Genomic DNA, 16,098 nt, shown 5'->3' with positions numbered 1-16,098 from the left:
GGTTGTAGATCCTGACCTGCAGTTCTCTGCTGATCCCAAATAAACCCATCTTTGCTGGAGAAATAAATGGCAATCTGTTTCAGGTAAACACGCCCAAACAAAAATAATTTCTTTTTTTCTTCAAGTTCTAGGGTCCTTTACATGAATTTTCATTCCAGAACATTCATTTGTCACTTTCTACTTTAAACTGCATCTATTTGTAGCTACCACTTATTAAGCTCCTCCTGGGCTTCCCTGGTGGCTTAGCAATAAGGAATCCACCTCCTAATGCAGGAGACAAGGGTTCAATTCCTGGGAAGATGCCCTGGTAAAGGAAATGGCAACCCACAAAAGTATTCTTGCCTGGGAAGTCTCATGGACAGAGGAGCCTGGTGGGCTACAGTCCACGGGGTCACAAAGAGTCGGACACGACTTAGCGACTAAACAACAACAGTTAAGATCCTACTACGTATCCAAGTTCTGGACTAGACTTACATATATTTCTTCTGACCAAAGAGCAACTCTCAAACATTAATGGAACTAATCTCATTTAAATGGAAAAAAAAATGCTACCAAGGTGAAAGCAGGGAATTCAAACACAGGAAAGATTTCAAAGCTTATACTTTTTATATGATGCATGCTATCTTACATGGCTTGGTTCATGGCCTGTGATTTACAACCTAGTTGGACTTATAACAAAGGTCCATCTAGTCAAGGCTATGGTTTTTCCAGTGGTCATGTATGGATGTGAGAGTTGGACTGTGAATAAAGCTGAATGCCGAAGAATTGATGCTTTTGAACTACGGTGTTGGAGAAGACTCTTGAGAGTCCCTTGGACTGCAAGGAGATCCAACCAGTCCATCCTAAAGGAGATCAGTCCTGGATGTTCATTCGAAGGACCGATGCTAAAGCTGAAACTCCAATACTTTAGCCACCTCATGCGAAGAGTTGACTCATTGGAAAAGACTCTGATGCTGGGAGGGATTGGGGGCAGGAGGAGAAGGGGACGACAGAGGATGAGATGGCTGGATGGCATCACCGACTTGATAGACATGAGTTTGAGTGAACTCTGGGAGTTGGTGATGGACAGGGAGGCCTGGCATGCTGCGATTCATGGGGTCACAAAGAGTCGGACACGACTGAGCGACTGAACTTAACTGAACTGGACTTATAGACCCCTGTTAGTAGACTCAGTTTGATTTATCTTTGATATCCTTCACAGACCCAGAACAGGATTCTTTGCACAGAAAAGATTTAATGTTTGTTAAGCAAATAAAAGACTTCTATAGGGTTTAATTCCTAAGATATAAAATTGGGAGTAGCAAAGAGTCTGGTCATATAATGTGCAGAGATCAACTAACTTGGAAATGCTTGCTGAGCCCTTCTTATGGTCACAGTTTTAAGCATTTCATTTATTATCATAAGAAGCCTATGAGAAATACTATTATTAAATCCATTTTATATCTGAAAAAAATTAAGGCACATTTAACTTGTACCCAAGGTTAGCAAAGCTTTAAATAGGTGGCAAAACTTGAAAAGCAAGCAGACTGTTTACAGAACTCATGTTCTCAACCATTATGCAATATTGTCTCTGCATAGATTGGAAAGCCAAGAAAATCAACTGGAAGATGATTAGAAATGGTACAGACTTTCAGAATGTGTTTGGTAGCAGAATTAGTATGCAAAAATAATATATGCTATGATCTGTGTGTGTGCTCACTCAGTCATGTCTGACTCTGTGACCCCATGGACTGTAGCCCACCAGGCTTTTCTGTCCATGGAATTTTCCAGGCAAGAATACTGGAGTGGGTTGCCATTTCTTGCTCTAGGGGATCTTCCCAACTCCGAGATTGAACCCAAGTCTCCAGCATTGCAGGCAGAGTCTCTACCATCTGAGCCACCAGGGAAGCTCTGTCTCTTGCGTCTCCTGCATTGGCAGGTGATTCTTTTTACCACTGTGCCACCTGGGAAGCCCTATGCTATGTTACACATAATCATATATATATGATTGCTTTCATATAATCAGACAATTACTAATCAATGGGATAAAACATTTCAGTCAAAATGAACAAAAAAAAGAAACCAAAAATATCTAGAATAAACTTAAAAAATATGTAGCATATATACTTCTATAAAATCCCACTGAAGGACACTGTAAAAGTCTAATAAATGGATAAAAGTAACATCTTCCCTGCTGAGAACCTTCACTATTAAAAGAGGAGATGGAGGTCTCTTGCTCCAAAATCAATCTCTACATTTAAGATAACATCAATTCAATTTTCTTTGAGAGAGTGAGCCAGTACAGTAAATGGGCACTTTTATATAAATTGGTGTGACCTTTAGAGAGAAAGTTTGGATATCTGCAAAAATTTTATATGTGCATCTCCTTTGACATAGAAATTCTACTTCTAGCAATCTACTCTGCAGCAAAGCCAACACAGGCTACCAAACATAGACAAGGAATGTTCACAGAAATTTTGCTTGAAAGTAAGAAAGAGAGGGAGAAAGAGGGGGAGAGGAATAGATGGAGGGCAGGGCATCAGGATGGCTGGACAAACCACAGGGAAGGATAGGCAAACTACAGGGAAAGGAAATGGCCAAAAACAGGGAACAATGTTTAGATAATTATACATGGGGATGATACGGACACATTAAAAAGAAAAAGAAGGGTTTAAATACACTGACATTTAAAAAGCCTTACCTAAATCTCTGCTGTGGACTGAATGTTTGTGTCCCCCATTCCCAAATTCATAATCAAAATCTGAATACCTGATGTGATGATGTTTGGAGATAGGGTCTTTAGGAGATATTAAGATCGTGCCCATGGAACTCTTTTGCTGGGACTAGTGCCCTTATTAGAAGAGACAGAAGACAGGTTGCTTTCTCTCTCTCCTCTGCCAGTGAGTACAAATCAGGAAGGCAGGCATCCATAAACCAGGAAAAGGGCCACTTATCAGAACCCAACTATGCTGGCACCCACCCTAATCTCAGACTTCAGACTCCAGAACTGTGGGACATGAATGTTCTGCTTAAGCTATCCAGTTCATGGTAATACATTGTATCAAACAAAGCAGTTTGAAATCTCTAATCGAAAAATGTAAACTATGTCAGTGCAAATCGTAGAAAAGGGTACATGGTATGATCATTTTATTTTTAATGTGGAGTATAACTTAGTGAAGGAGAGATTAAAGTATGAGGGATGGAAGGTTCTACTCTTGCTTTCTACCCTTCTGAAAGCACATGCATTACTTCTATGATCATAGTTTAATTCAACCAATACTGAGTCTTGTACCAGGCACTGGGATAGTGAATGTGACACCCAGGGGACCTACTCTCAGGACCCTAATTATCAAAGATCCTATCGGAATCCAAAGATGATTTGTCTCTTTTGGTGGAGCAGAGACAGGATGGATAATTTGACCAAAGCGTGGGGCTTCCCATGTGGCTCGGTGGTAAAGAATTTTCCGGACAATGCAGGAGATGCAGGAGACTTGAATTTGATGCCTAGGCCGGGAAGATGCCCTGGAGGAGGAAATGGCAACCCACTCCAGTATTCTTGCTTGGGAAATTCCATGAACAGAGGAGCCTGGGGGGCTATAGTCCATAGAGTTGAAAAGAGCTGGATACAACTGAGCGATGGAGCATGCACACACACTATATCTTAATAAAACTGATTTTTTTAAAAGCCAGGTGGATATTACTGGGTAATAACAAAGATATTAAATTTGTTATAAAACTTCAGTAATTAAAATAACATGGCCCTTGCACCGAAATATACTGATAGACACATGCAAAAATCTGCAGACATAAATATATAATAATTTAATATACCATAATTATAGCAGTCTAAATCAGGCATAAAAAATGAACTTAGCTTTGCAGCAACTGGCTACCATTTACAAAAAGTAATTAGCTCTCCACTTTACATCTTAAATTAGAATAAATGACACATTAAAAATTTTCAACAAAAGCTTAAAAATACCTGAAGAAAATACAGGTGAATATTTATACAAACTCAAGCTGGGAAAGGCCTTTCTCAGCAAGACTCTCAAGCAGAAACCATAAAGAAAAAGAATAGAACTGAATGGCCAAAGATGAAAAGCTGACCCCCCCCCCAAAAAAAAACAAAACACATGTTGATGTACGGCAGAAACCAACACAATATTGTAATTATCTTTTAATTAAAAATAAATCTTAAAAAATTAGGCAAAAGACTGTGCAACACAGATGACAGAATTACATATCAGTACTTTAATGTGTAATATATAACAAGCACTTAAAACTCATGAACAGAAAGATACTGACTGAAAGAGGTAAGAGAATTAATAGTTCACTCACACCAATGCAAAAGGCCAATACAGAGAGGAAAAAGCTGATTACCTCTGGATAATCAGACATACAAATTGAAATAATTTTTTTTGCCCACCTTACTGGTTTAAAGGTGTGCATGCAGAGAAATTTTTAAGATATCTAGGAAAACAACAATCTAGGAGATGAAGTTTTAAGTTATTTTTATTTTCTTTACATTTTTCTGTTTTGTAATAAGCTTATCCTTTTAAAAAATTCTAATTTAGATAACGTTAAACAAGCATGGTTTTATCTTCTCACCTAAAATATCTGGTGCCGGGCACTCTAGAAATGCATTCCTAAAAGCCAATTTCCCCTTAGAAGGCTTAGTTCTCTAGGGGAAACGCGCGCACGCCTACGCGCGCACACACATACCAGCAGGTTTTCGCTAATGGTCCGCATAGTGAGATCATCATTGGATCCGCCCTTGTGTCCGTTCACCTCCAGGGAGAACAGGAGACAAGCAGGGGCTGGCGGGGTTACACTCACCCTCCAATTTTCGCCCTGGATACTGCGGGCGCAGTGCGGCAACTGGCAACGCCCGTACACAGAGACCAGGAAAAGGGCGAGGCGAGCCGGGGTGGTCCTAACTATCCCTCAAGGAAAGAGAATGGCAGCGGAGGACCAGAGTCTCGGATTTAGCGTCTGCCACCGACCGTGGGGAGTCCCCGCGGCGCTCTGGTCTCAGTTTCCCTACCCGTAGGAGGAAACTAACAGCCTAAATCGCGGCGTTGCCTCCGGGCGTCCTGTCTTTCCCGGAGCTGGGAAGGACGCCTTCCTCTGCCCCATTGACCTTCCTCGGTCTCGGGGCTGCGAGGTCGCCTGCAGAAACCCAACGCCGCAGCAGGGCGTTTGTCCGTGCTCTGGGCTGGCCCGAGGCGCGGGCAGATAAAGCCGCGAGCGGGCGGCCATTAGGCGATCCACCCTTGGGGTGCTGGGCCCAGCCACACTAGGCAAGCAGCGGAATCTTACCTGGACTCGTACACGCCGGGCTCGCGCCTTTCCGTCGGCCTAGCGGCGCCAAGGAAACAGGCGAGGGGTAGGGAGGCGTCCTTGCTGCGACACGCAGTCATCCCTGCGCGGATGCCGGCCCAGGCCGTGCGGGGGACGCCCTTCTGGGGTCTCCACATTCCTCCCGCAGGAAGCAGCCGGCCCCACGAGCGGGGCCACACTGAAGCCAGCCCGCCAAAGCGCACCGCCGGGGGCACAGGCCCTCCCAGGCTCGCCAGCCCCTGCAACTGCTCTCCGTGTGCCGGCTGCAGCAACCCTAATCCATTTTCCCTCGCTCTGCAGACATCTCCCTGGTGGGCGCTCTGGTCATGATGCCAAAGGGGCAGAGCAGATCGTTCGCAGCGGGAACCTACCGGGTGAGAGCGGTCAGCTGGGTTCTCTGAGCACGCTGACGGCCACTGCCGAAGTCGCCTAGGCTGTCTGGCTCATGACCACGGAGGAGCCATCGCTGGACCTTGAGGCCTCAGAGGAGCAGCGGTCGCCGCAGGACTTGGACGCGCGCGGAAGCCTCACCTCCCACGGCGCAGCTCTGGCGCGGTCCCCTCGCTCTGGCAGGCCATGTGACCTGCGAGCTGGGGAGCGACCGCAGCCCCCAAAAGCCAGCTTGGGGAAAAAAGGACGGCAAAAGGCGCCAACTGATGGGCAGAAAGGGAAAAGCAGGCTCCGCGCAAAGGAGGTTGAAATGCTGGAAGGATTAAGTATCTGCACGGTTCACAGTCCCAGCTGGCCATTAAACGTGTTCTCTGCGGGAGATTTGTTTTTGCCAGTAATAAAAATAATAGCGGACACCGCTTCCATCCCTAATCCCCACCGTACCCCCGTTATGCCAAAGACGCTGTATGAAAACGCCTCTTTCACTTTAAGAGACTGTTCGCCCAATTTGCAAATGACCAAAGAAAATTTGAGAAGGTAACTTACCAAGTGCAATACTCCAAAAGCCAGAATACTTTTTCATTAACAACAAAAACCGAGACAGGTTTGCTCTAATCAAATTAGCTATCCATGAAAGCCTCAAGGCTTTCATGCATTTAGATCATTGGGCTTTCATGCATTGAGATCATTGTTGAGCTTCACCTCTTGAAAATCATTTACTCCATAGGCGACAGAAGTTTAATAAAAGATTGTAGACATAATTAGGTGATAGCTGAATACAACTTAGTGTTTGCCCGGGTCCAGCCCCGGTGGATCCAAGGTGATTCGAAGGTGGGGACGGAGTCGGCGTCTTTGGAAAAATACATATTTAATCACAGATATAGAGAGATTAGAAATGGATAGTGTAGTAGGAAGATTAGTGGAGAAAAAGAGGCTGAATAACTTGGATTACATGGAATAGCATCCATGCTCCAGATGGGAATTCAGCCAGAAAAAACGGGAACAAGAAAGAAGTGACATGGGGGAATCAGTCTTTCCAGAAACTGATCCGTTTTCTTTATTTTTAGGTTTGCTTATATACCTTTTGTTACACATAGGGATGAATACAGAGTCACAGAGGGGTCAGCAGTCCTGACCTTTATCAAAATCAGGTGCTTCACATAAAAAGGTCTTAGGGATTTTATGAGCCTGTCTTTCTGATGACCAAAAAACTTATTTTTTCCAAGGGCGTTTTCTCTTAAACCAGGAACCACCCTCCAAATAAAGTTGCATTCCTATAGGGTGAGGGTGTGGTGAGTTACAATCAAGAAAGGAATTTATTTAACCCAAGGTTAACATGATTAATCTTAAAGGTTAATACTTATTTCTCCTATATGCTTAAAGGTTAATACTTATTTCTTCCTATATGCTAGTTATATTCATTATAAGGGTAGGGAACATGGAGATTTAGCAGCAAACATCAGCCCAACAAATGAAAATCCTTTCACCAATGTTCCCCTTAAGACCTATTTGGTCTTAAGATAGTGATAAAGTTACATTTTTACATAGCAAGGACACAGTGATTTATAACAAAGCACAGTGATCTATTACAAAAGAGAAAATCCATTAACTCAAAAAGTCTAGTATTGCTAACATCAAAAACTACTATATTTCCTTTGCTCTATTCCAAATACATTGATTTATATATTCCCAGGTGCCTAAGGATATGGAGGCCTGGCGGCAATCATTGACTCAACAAGAAGAAAAAGCCCTATGCAAATTAAGGCTCTCAAAATACTCCAAAACTCTCTGTACTGTTTATGGTTAAGAGGTAGTAAACAATCATGTGGCAGGAGTATGGATAATCCTGTCACACAAGCTAGTCTGTCAGCAGAGAGGTTTGACCTGAGACATCCTTGTCCCACCCAGAGCAGGGAATTAGCAGCAATTATTGACACAACAAATGAAAAACCTGTCACCAATATAATTCCTAACCAACCCACTATACTAATAATTTCTAACTCCCCAAAAGAATTTGCCTTTAGTAAGTCTAAAACATCTCATGCCTCTCAGATTGGGAGGCTGTAAACAATCATATGTGGCCAGACGAACCTATACAGGCAGGCTAGATAACCTTCAGAGGAGTCCGTAAGCTGAAACACTCTTGTCACACCCAAGAATTTTTATTGCCTTGGAGCTGCACATTTACTCCTTCTCCGAGAGAAACGGTTATGGGGGAGAGCCCCCCGTAAAGTCAGAGGTGTAGGGGAGAGCATAAAACAGACTCTGGTTTTGGGGTTAGATGCTCGGGAACAGGGGGTTTCCTGAGGCTTGATCACGCCTTTGCGTATGCCAAGCCTCCTTCCTCATGACGTTTGCCATGGGTGGAGTTCCTCACGCTGGCCCCCAGCAAGTGTTTACTGTGAAGGCAGTAAGTGTTCATAGAGTATATCATAAATGCTAATTTAAATCGCATCACTCATGTAGAGCCAGACATCCTGGAATGTGAAGTCAAGTGGGCCTTAGAAAGCATCACTACGAGCTAGTGGAGGTGATGGAATTCCAGTTGAGCTATTTCAAATCCTGAAAGGTGATGCTGTGAAAGTGCTGCACTCAATATGCCAACAAATTTGGAAAACTCAGCAGTGGCCACAGGACTGGAAAAGGTCAGTTTTCATTCCAATCCCAAAGAAAGGCAATGCCAAAGAATGCTCAAACTACTGCACAGTTGCACTTATCTCACACGCTAGTAAAGTAATGCTCAAAATTCTCCAAGGCAGGCTTCAGCAATACGTGAACCGTGAACTTCCTGATGTTCAAGCTGGTTTTAGAAAAGGCAGAGGAACCAGAGATCAAATTGCCAACCTCCGCTGGATCATCGAAAAAGCAAGAGAGTTCCAGAAAAACATCTATTTCTTCTTTATTGACTATGCCAAAGCCTTTGACTGTGTGGATCACAATAAACTGTGGAAAATTCTGAAAGAGACAGGAATACCAGACCACCTGACCTGCCTCTTGAGAAATCTGTATGCAGGTCAGGAAGCAACAGTTAGAACTGGACATGGAACAATATACTGGTTCCAAATAGGCAAAGGGGTATGTCAAGGCTGTATATTGTCACCCTGCTTATTTAACTTCTATGCAGAGTCCATCATGAGAAACTCTGGACTGGAAGAAACACAAGCTGGAATCAAGATTGCCGGGAGAAATATCAATAACCTCAAATATGCAGATGACACCACTCTTATGGCAGAAAGTGAAGAGGAACTAGGAAGCCTCTTGATGAAAGTGAAAGAGGAGAGTAAAAAAGTTGGCTTAAAGCTCAACATTCAGAAAACGAAGATCTTGGCATCTGGTCCCATCACTTCATGGGAAATAGATGGGGAAACAGTGCAAACAGTGTCAGACTTTATTTTGGGGGGCTCCCAAATCACCACAGGTGGTGACTGCAGCCATGAAATTAAAAGATGCTTATTCCTTGGAAGAAAAGTTATGACCAACCTAGATAGCATATTCAAAAGCAGAGACATTACTTTGCTGACTAAGGTCCGTCTAGTCAAGCCTATGGTTTTTCCAGTGGTCATGTATGGATGTGAGAGTTGGACTGTGAAGAAGGCTGAGCACCGAAGAATTGATGCTTTTGAACTGTGGTGTTGGGGAAGACTCTTGAGAGTCCCTTGGACTGCAAGGAGATCCAACCAGTCCATTCTGAAGGAGATCGGCCCTGGGATTTCTTTGAAAGGAATGATGCTAAAGCTGAAACTCCAGTACTTTGGCCACCTCATGCAAAGAGTTGACTCATTGGAAAAGACTCTGATGCTGGGAGGGGTTGGGGGCAGGAGGAGAAGGGGACGACCGAGGATGAGATGGCTGAATGGCATCACTGACTCGATGGACATGAGTCTGAGTGAACTCCGAGAGATGGTGATGGACAGGGAGGCCTGGTGTGCTGTGATTCATGGGGTCGCAAAGAGTCGGACACAACTGAGCAACTGAACTGAACCAAACTGAACTGAAGATGTGATCTGTTATAATTTGTAACTTTTGTTTCATTCATGTATCAAGAATGAAATGATCATAAATCTAGGCACTTTTTAAAAGAACAATGAGGTCTCAAGCCCACTCAGTCTCCAAAACAGTACTGCAGGATGTCCTTCCCTTCGCCCCACTCAGATGGCCTTCACTACCCATCGAAGCACATTTATATAAATCTGTTCCTGCTTTCTGGGCTGCCCCCAAGTCATGCAAACAGAAGCATGTGGCTTTTGTGAAAGGAATAGAATCCAGCATTATATTTCATTTGGGAGGCACACAGAGATTGATGTGCATTAATGAAATGCTGTCTCTCAATGAACCAATGAACTAAAGCCCTTCATTAGAAAGCAGTTACTTTGGGGCCTGAATGTTTTTCAGTCTTCTAGAAACATTTTTAAACACAAATGGTCCTGCAAGAGAACACTGAAGACACATGAAAAAATGTGTGTGCTGTTGAAAGCCATCCTGGAAGAAGTGGAGCACAGGAAAGAAATGTGGAATGACTCTGGAAAGGAAAAATATGGAGTTAAAAAAGTGAAAGCCAGCTATATTCCAGCCTGACCTTCTTCTTAGGGCTTCTACCACAACGTTTTACTGCCTTTTTCAGCTCCTAATTTTAATCGTTTGCCTTGCTAGGCAAGGCATTAGCAAACTACCACTCACTGCCTGTTTTTTTGTGCTGCCCACAAGGCAAGAATGGTTTTTACAATATTAAATGGTTACAAATTAAAAGGAGACCATTTCAAGACATGTGAAAATCACATGAAATTCAAATGCCAGTGCTATTCACATATGATCATTCATTTAGATATTTTCTATGGTTATTATTGTATAAAACATAAGAGGTGAATAGAGACAGAGATCTTGTGACCCACCTAGTGTAAAATAATCTGTTAGCTGGTTTTACAATACCACAAGGTCTGTTCATCTGGTTACAAGGAAAGCCGTAAAGCCTATGTGTGGTCATATGATTTCTGTAGAGCTTAACAATAAAACAGTCTTAGGCTGGGGAGGGCATTTCAAGATAAGACCATCTCACCCTTCCCCAGTGGAAAATTACCAGCAGTTACAAGCAGTTGAAGTTCCAGGAAGCCCTAACCACCCTTGGGTAGAATAGTAATCCAAGGGTGACCAGAACGGTCCATGAAAGAAGCCCAGTTTCTTTCCCCAGGTGCAGACCCCCTCTTGGTCTTGCCCACAGCTTCCTTTCAGTGTACTCAATAAATCTTGCTTTCTACCCTCACTTCTGGCTCAGTAAATTCTTTTATCATCCTTGTTGTTGGCACTATTGGGCCCACTGCCGCATCCCGAGGTAAGTTTTGTCTTGTGTTTGTTAGGATAGTTGAAACTAGATATTGAGTTTCATATATGGAGTTCCATCCATCCAACTGAGCATCCATACATCCTCTGTTCTTAAAACCCATATTTATTGAAGACTTGTTCTGACATAGTGCCAACAGTATAGATGAGAAGAAGACGAGGATTCGATGTGCATCTTGCTCTCAAGGAGTCTGTTGTTAGGAATGCCAGGATGTCTATATAAGACCGCATAGGCTGAGAGCTGAATCTGGCACAAGAAAACAACTTAGGAAGTTATTCTTGTCTCCCGAACCAAGTCCAGACCTCCACCTTCCAGACCTCTTTTATATGAGAAGGTTAAACAAAAATTTTAAAGTTGCTGTTATTTTGGAGTAATTTTAAAATTATGTGTCATTAAACTTAATCCATTATAGGTAATAAAGCAGCAGCAGCAGCTAAGTTGCTTCAGTTGTGTCCAACTCTGTGCAACCCCATAGATGGCAGCCCACCAGGCTCCTCTGTCCCTGGGATTCTCCAGGCAAGAATACTGGAGTGGGTAATAAAGAGGATTACACAAGTATCTGAAGTTGTTTCACACTCATTTTCTAATTTTATGTTTGGCAGTCTTCAGTTCATCCCTGAAGTACCTAGATAACAGTATCTGATGCACACTTCCTGAGTTGTTTTACAGATGCTAAAACTTCCACCAAACAGAAGTTAGCTACTAGATGAGCATAAGCACATAGCCCCCAGACCTACTGAAGCCTGAGGATTGGTAATGTTAACCCCTGAGACACTGCCCTGCTATTTCACCATCAACCAATCAGAGAACTGCACATCAGCTGATCAAATAAAGGAGGGGTGACTCCCCTCCTTTAAAGGCAAAGCTCACCTTGCCTTTAAAAATGCTTCCTGAAACCCACTGGAGAGTTCAGATTTATTTGAGTTATTAGCTGCCCTGGACTCCTTGTATGGTATCTACAATAAATGCTGCATTTTCCTTCACCACAACCCGGTGTCTCTAGATTGGCTTCACTGTGTGGTGAGCAGACCCAAGTTTGGTTTGGTAACACAGGGACGGTGGGAGCCTGTGGATAAGAGGAGGCCACTGCAGTCTTGCCAGTGCTGCTCTCCCCTTGACCCCTGTCCTAGGCAGTGTTGGCTGCAAGAGGGCTTTCTGCCCTCCTCGCTGACCTCCTGGGGCCAACAGTAGCATTCCCCATAGTCACTTTCGGTTTGGTAAAGGGAAGTGGCCAGGCCCAAGAGCCAACAGGCGAGACCAGGAAAAGGCCAAGAATGACAGCTACCTGACAAAACAGAAAGATGCTCAATCCAAATCTAGGAAAGGACACGCAGGGGTGCCTGAAAGGGAAAGGGCCCTAAGGTAGGTATACTCGGCCAGTGACTTGACCTCTCCTGGTCAGTGCTAGTTTCTCTGAGGTAGGCTGGGGTGTCTTATAAGCTTCTTGCAAATCCAGAAGCCCCATTATTGGGACACCCTTTGAACTGCTGGCAAGATCAGGAAACACCCACTGCCCAAGCTCTCCTCCTACAACTGCTTGGGAGGTGAACCTTCGATGATTCCTTATTGCCCAAGCTTTCAGGGCTCTTCTGGCATCAGCACAGAATGCCAGCTGCCCCAGAGATCTGGCACATCCCCTGTGGGACTCCCTCCTGCTTTTAGCTCTCACTCAGAAGTCCAAACACTCCTTTTCAGCTGAAGAGGAAAAAGACTGCCACCCGCCCCCGCCCCCCACCCCTACCCCCAGACAGCTATGTCACTACTTAACAGGTCAACATGGTCAGGAACTAAGGTGGCTAAGCTGCCATGGCCTGGAGACATTCTTACCTCCTGTGGGATATTCTGACTGAGGAGGGACTTACTACCTCAAACACGGGTCATTAGAAATTCAAGTAGGACTCTCAGTTATATCCAAGCCCATGACATTTGTACACCTCCTATTTTGGTCTTGTGAGGGACCCATTAACAGTTTGGTCCTGGTTCCAAGTTTCCTGAACTATAAATCTTGAGTCAAATATTCTGGCATTTGCCTGCCAATAAGTCTCTCCAACTACCCCCTCAGTAGTTGGAAACAAATCCAAAATGGAATATCTAAGGAACAAAACATCCACCATGCCAAAGGATAGCCCATTAGGGTGCATCACACAGAACTGGAAGTTTTATAGGGTATCACCCCATGACCCCAAAATATTTAATCTTCCTATGTTATACAGCCTGGCCCCAATATTGACTGGGAGATGAGGAAAGTTGTCCTGCCAATGGGTTGCTAAATTACAATGCTGTTTTACAGTTGTACTTGTTATGCCAGAGACAAAAGAAGTAGGGTGAAATTCCTTATGTCCAGTGTTTTAACAGCCTTATATCAAAACAAAGTCCTTCAAAGGGGATGTGAGCTCTCCTCCACTGAGGTAATACCAGTTCCTGACCCTCCTCCTTAGGACCTTCTTGATCTCTTCCCTACCTTCCTCCACTATGTAGAAAACATTCTCAATGCCAGCCCTGCTAAGGAGGCCTCTGACAAAAATACTGTAACCACTCCCGACCACCTAGCCAATAATGGATGTAAGGTGCTGCCCCCCACCCCCACCCCCACCCCGCCAAAAGGCTCAAAAGACACCAACTAGGGTGACCTACATAGGCCTCATTCTCACAGAAGGTTAGAAAAGCCTATCCCAGGAAAAGAAAGAAGCCATTTGCAGCCTCACTACTTCTAAAACCAGACGACAGCTTAAGGGTTTTTCCCTGGGATGGCCTGGTTTTGCTGCAACTGGATCCCTAATTGAAAGGTTGTTGCTGAGCCATGAAATATGCCAGGATTCTTGGCCTCTGTAAGAGATGATTTCAATCCAGGGCCAGTGACGAGGCCTGATTGCTCAGAGCTTTTGTGTAAAAAAGTTTTATTACAGTATAAAAGAGATAGAGAAAGCTTCTGACTTAGACATCAGAAGGGGGCAGAAAGAGTGCCCTTTTGCTAGTGTTTAGGAGTAAGTTATGTACCTATCAGCAAGCTGTTAATTAGAGAAAGGAAATGTCTCAAAACTCACAGACTGGCACCAGGCCCCTCACCCACAACGTGCATTTTGAGATAACACTGGCACAGGTTGAGTCATTCCAGGCCATAAAACATGAAGAAACATTGACATGAATCTTGAAGAATGACAGGTTTCCAAGTAAATATATAGTTTCATCAACATAGATTAGGAGAACAACGTATGAGTAAAACATACTGGTCTGTTGAGTCCTTATCATTCTGAGTCTTCCCGGGCCTCCGCCCCTGGCCTTGGGCATGGGGTGGCTCCTCCTAGCCACCCCGACCTGATGTTCAAGCTGGTTTTAGAAAAGGCAGAGGAACCAGAGATCAAATTGCCAACCTCCGCTGGATCATCGAAAAAGCAAGAGAGTTCCAGAAAAACATCTATTTCTTCTTTATTGACTATGCCAAAGCCTTTGACTGTGTGGATCACAATAAACTGTGGAAAATTCTGAAAGAGATGGGAATACCAGACCACCTGACCTGCCTCTTGAGAAATCTATATGCAGCTCAGGAAGCAACAGTTAGACCTGGACATGGAACAACAGACTGGTTCCAAATAGGAAAAGGGGTACGTCAAGGCTGTATATTGTCACCCTGCTTATTTAACTTCTATGCAGAGTACATCATGAGAAACCCTGGGCTGGAAGAAGCACAAGCTGGAATCAAGATTGCCAGGAGAAATATCAATAACCTCAAATATGCAGATGACACCACTCTTATGGCAGAAAGTAAAGAGGAACTAGGAAGCCCCTTGATGAAAGTGAAAGAGGAGAGTGAAAAAATTGGCTTAAAGCTCAACATTCAGAAAACGAAGATCTTGGCATCTGGTCCCATCACTTCATGGGAAATAGATGGGGAAACAGTGAAACAGTGTCAGACTTTATTTTTTTGAGCTCCCAAATCACTGCAGATGGTGATTGCAGCCATGAAATTAAAAGACACATAGTCCTTGGAAGAAAAGTTATGACCAACCTAGAGAGCATATTCAAAAGCAGAGACATTACTTCGCCGACTAAGGTCCGTCTAGTCAAGGCTATGGTTTTTCCAGTGGTCATGTATGAATGTGAGAGTTGGATTGTGAAGAAGGCTGAGCGCTGAAGAATTGATGCTTTTGAACTGTGGAGTTGGAGAAGACTCTTGAGAGTCCCTTGGATTGCAAGGATATCCAACCAATCCATTCTGAAGGAGATCAGCTCTGGGATTTCTTTGGAAGGAATGATGCTAAAGCTGAAACTCCAGTACTTTGGCCACCTCAGGTGAAGAGTTGACTCATTGGAAAAGACTCTGATGCTGGGAGGGATTGGGGGCAGGAGGAGAAGGGGACGACAGAGGATGAGATGGCTGGATGGCATCACTGACTCGGTGGACGAGAGTCTGAGTGAACTCCGGGAGATGGTGATGGACAGGGAGGCCTGGCGTGCTGCGATCCATGGGGTCGTAGAGTCAGACGCAACTGAGCGACTGAACTGAACTATCATTCTGAGTCTTAGGCAGAACCACCTTGAAGAAAGAGTCAAGAAAATACATAGTTCATTAACATAGCTTTAGAAAAGCATTTCCGTAAGAAAAACAAATTGGTTAGATCAAGGTCTGAGAAAAGTTAAGTTCCGGTGGAACCAGGTGTCATCATGGCAACATAGAACTTAAAGAGAAATCTCCTTTTAACTTTGTATACAGAAGGGAAAAAAACCTGGCACTTGTAGTTTATTTCCTCCTGCTGCTTAAGAGAGAGATAAAAAATGTCTAACACTTGCAGCCTATTTCCTCCATTTGGAGACCCCTAGCCTTCCTTCCTATTACCCTCTCATCAGTTCAGTTCAGTTCAGTTGCTCAGTTGTGTCTGACTCTTTGCGACACAATGAACCGCAGCACGCCAGGCCTCCCTGTCCATCACCAACTCCCGAAGTCCACCCAAAACCATGTCCATCAAGTCAGTGATGTCATCCCACGATCTCATCCTCTGTCATCCCCTTCTCCTCCTGCCCTCATTCTTTCCCAGCATCAGGGTCTCTTCCAATGA

General features: G+C 44.0%; 1 protein-coding gene across 6 annotated transcripts in view; it reads right to left on the bottom strand.

Annotated features, from left to right (window-relative positions):
• PGAP4 (post-GPI attachment to proteins GalNAc transferase 4) overlaps positions 1–5,948 on the bottom strand; it is a 40,090-nt gene extending 34,142 nt beyond the window's left edge. For 2 of the 6 annotated variants that reach the window (XR_011254223.1, XR_011254222.1), the window contains exon 1: positions 5,299–5,887. The gene's annotated coding sequence lies outside the window, so the exon portion shown is untranslated. Of the gene's footprint in view, positions 1–5,298 lie in introns of all 6 variants that reach the window. The other 4 variants (XR_011254226.1, XR_011254224.1, XR_011254225.1 and 1 more) reach the window with 3 other exon arrangements.
• Positions 5,949–16,098: the final 10,150 nt, after the last annotated feature.

Source organism: Ovis canadensis, chromosome 2 (assembly GCF_042477335.2).
Source record: "Ovis canadensis isolate MfBH-ARS-UI-01 breed Bighorn chromosome 2, ARS-UI_OviCan_v2, whole genome shotgun sequence".
Taxonomy (NCBI): domain Eukaryota; kingdom Metazoa; phylum Chordata; class Mammalia; order Artiodactyla; family Bovidae; genus Ovis; species Ovis canadensis.
The sequence above is the reverse complement of the archived record's forward strand: the minus strand, read 5'-3'. Positions and strand labels throughout refer to the sequence as shown.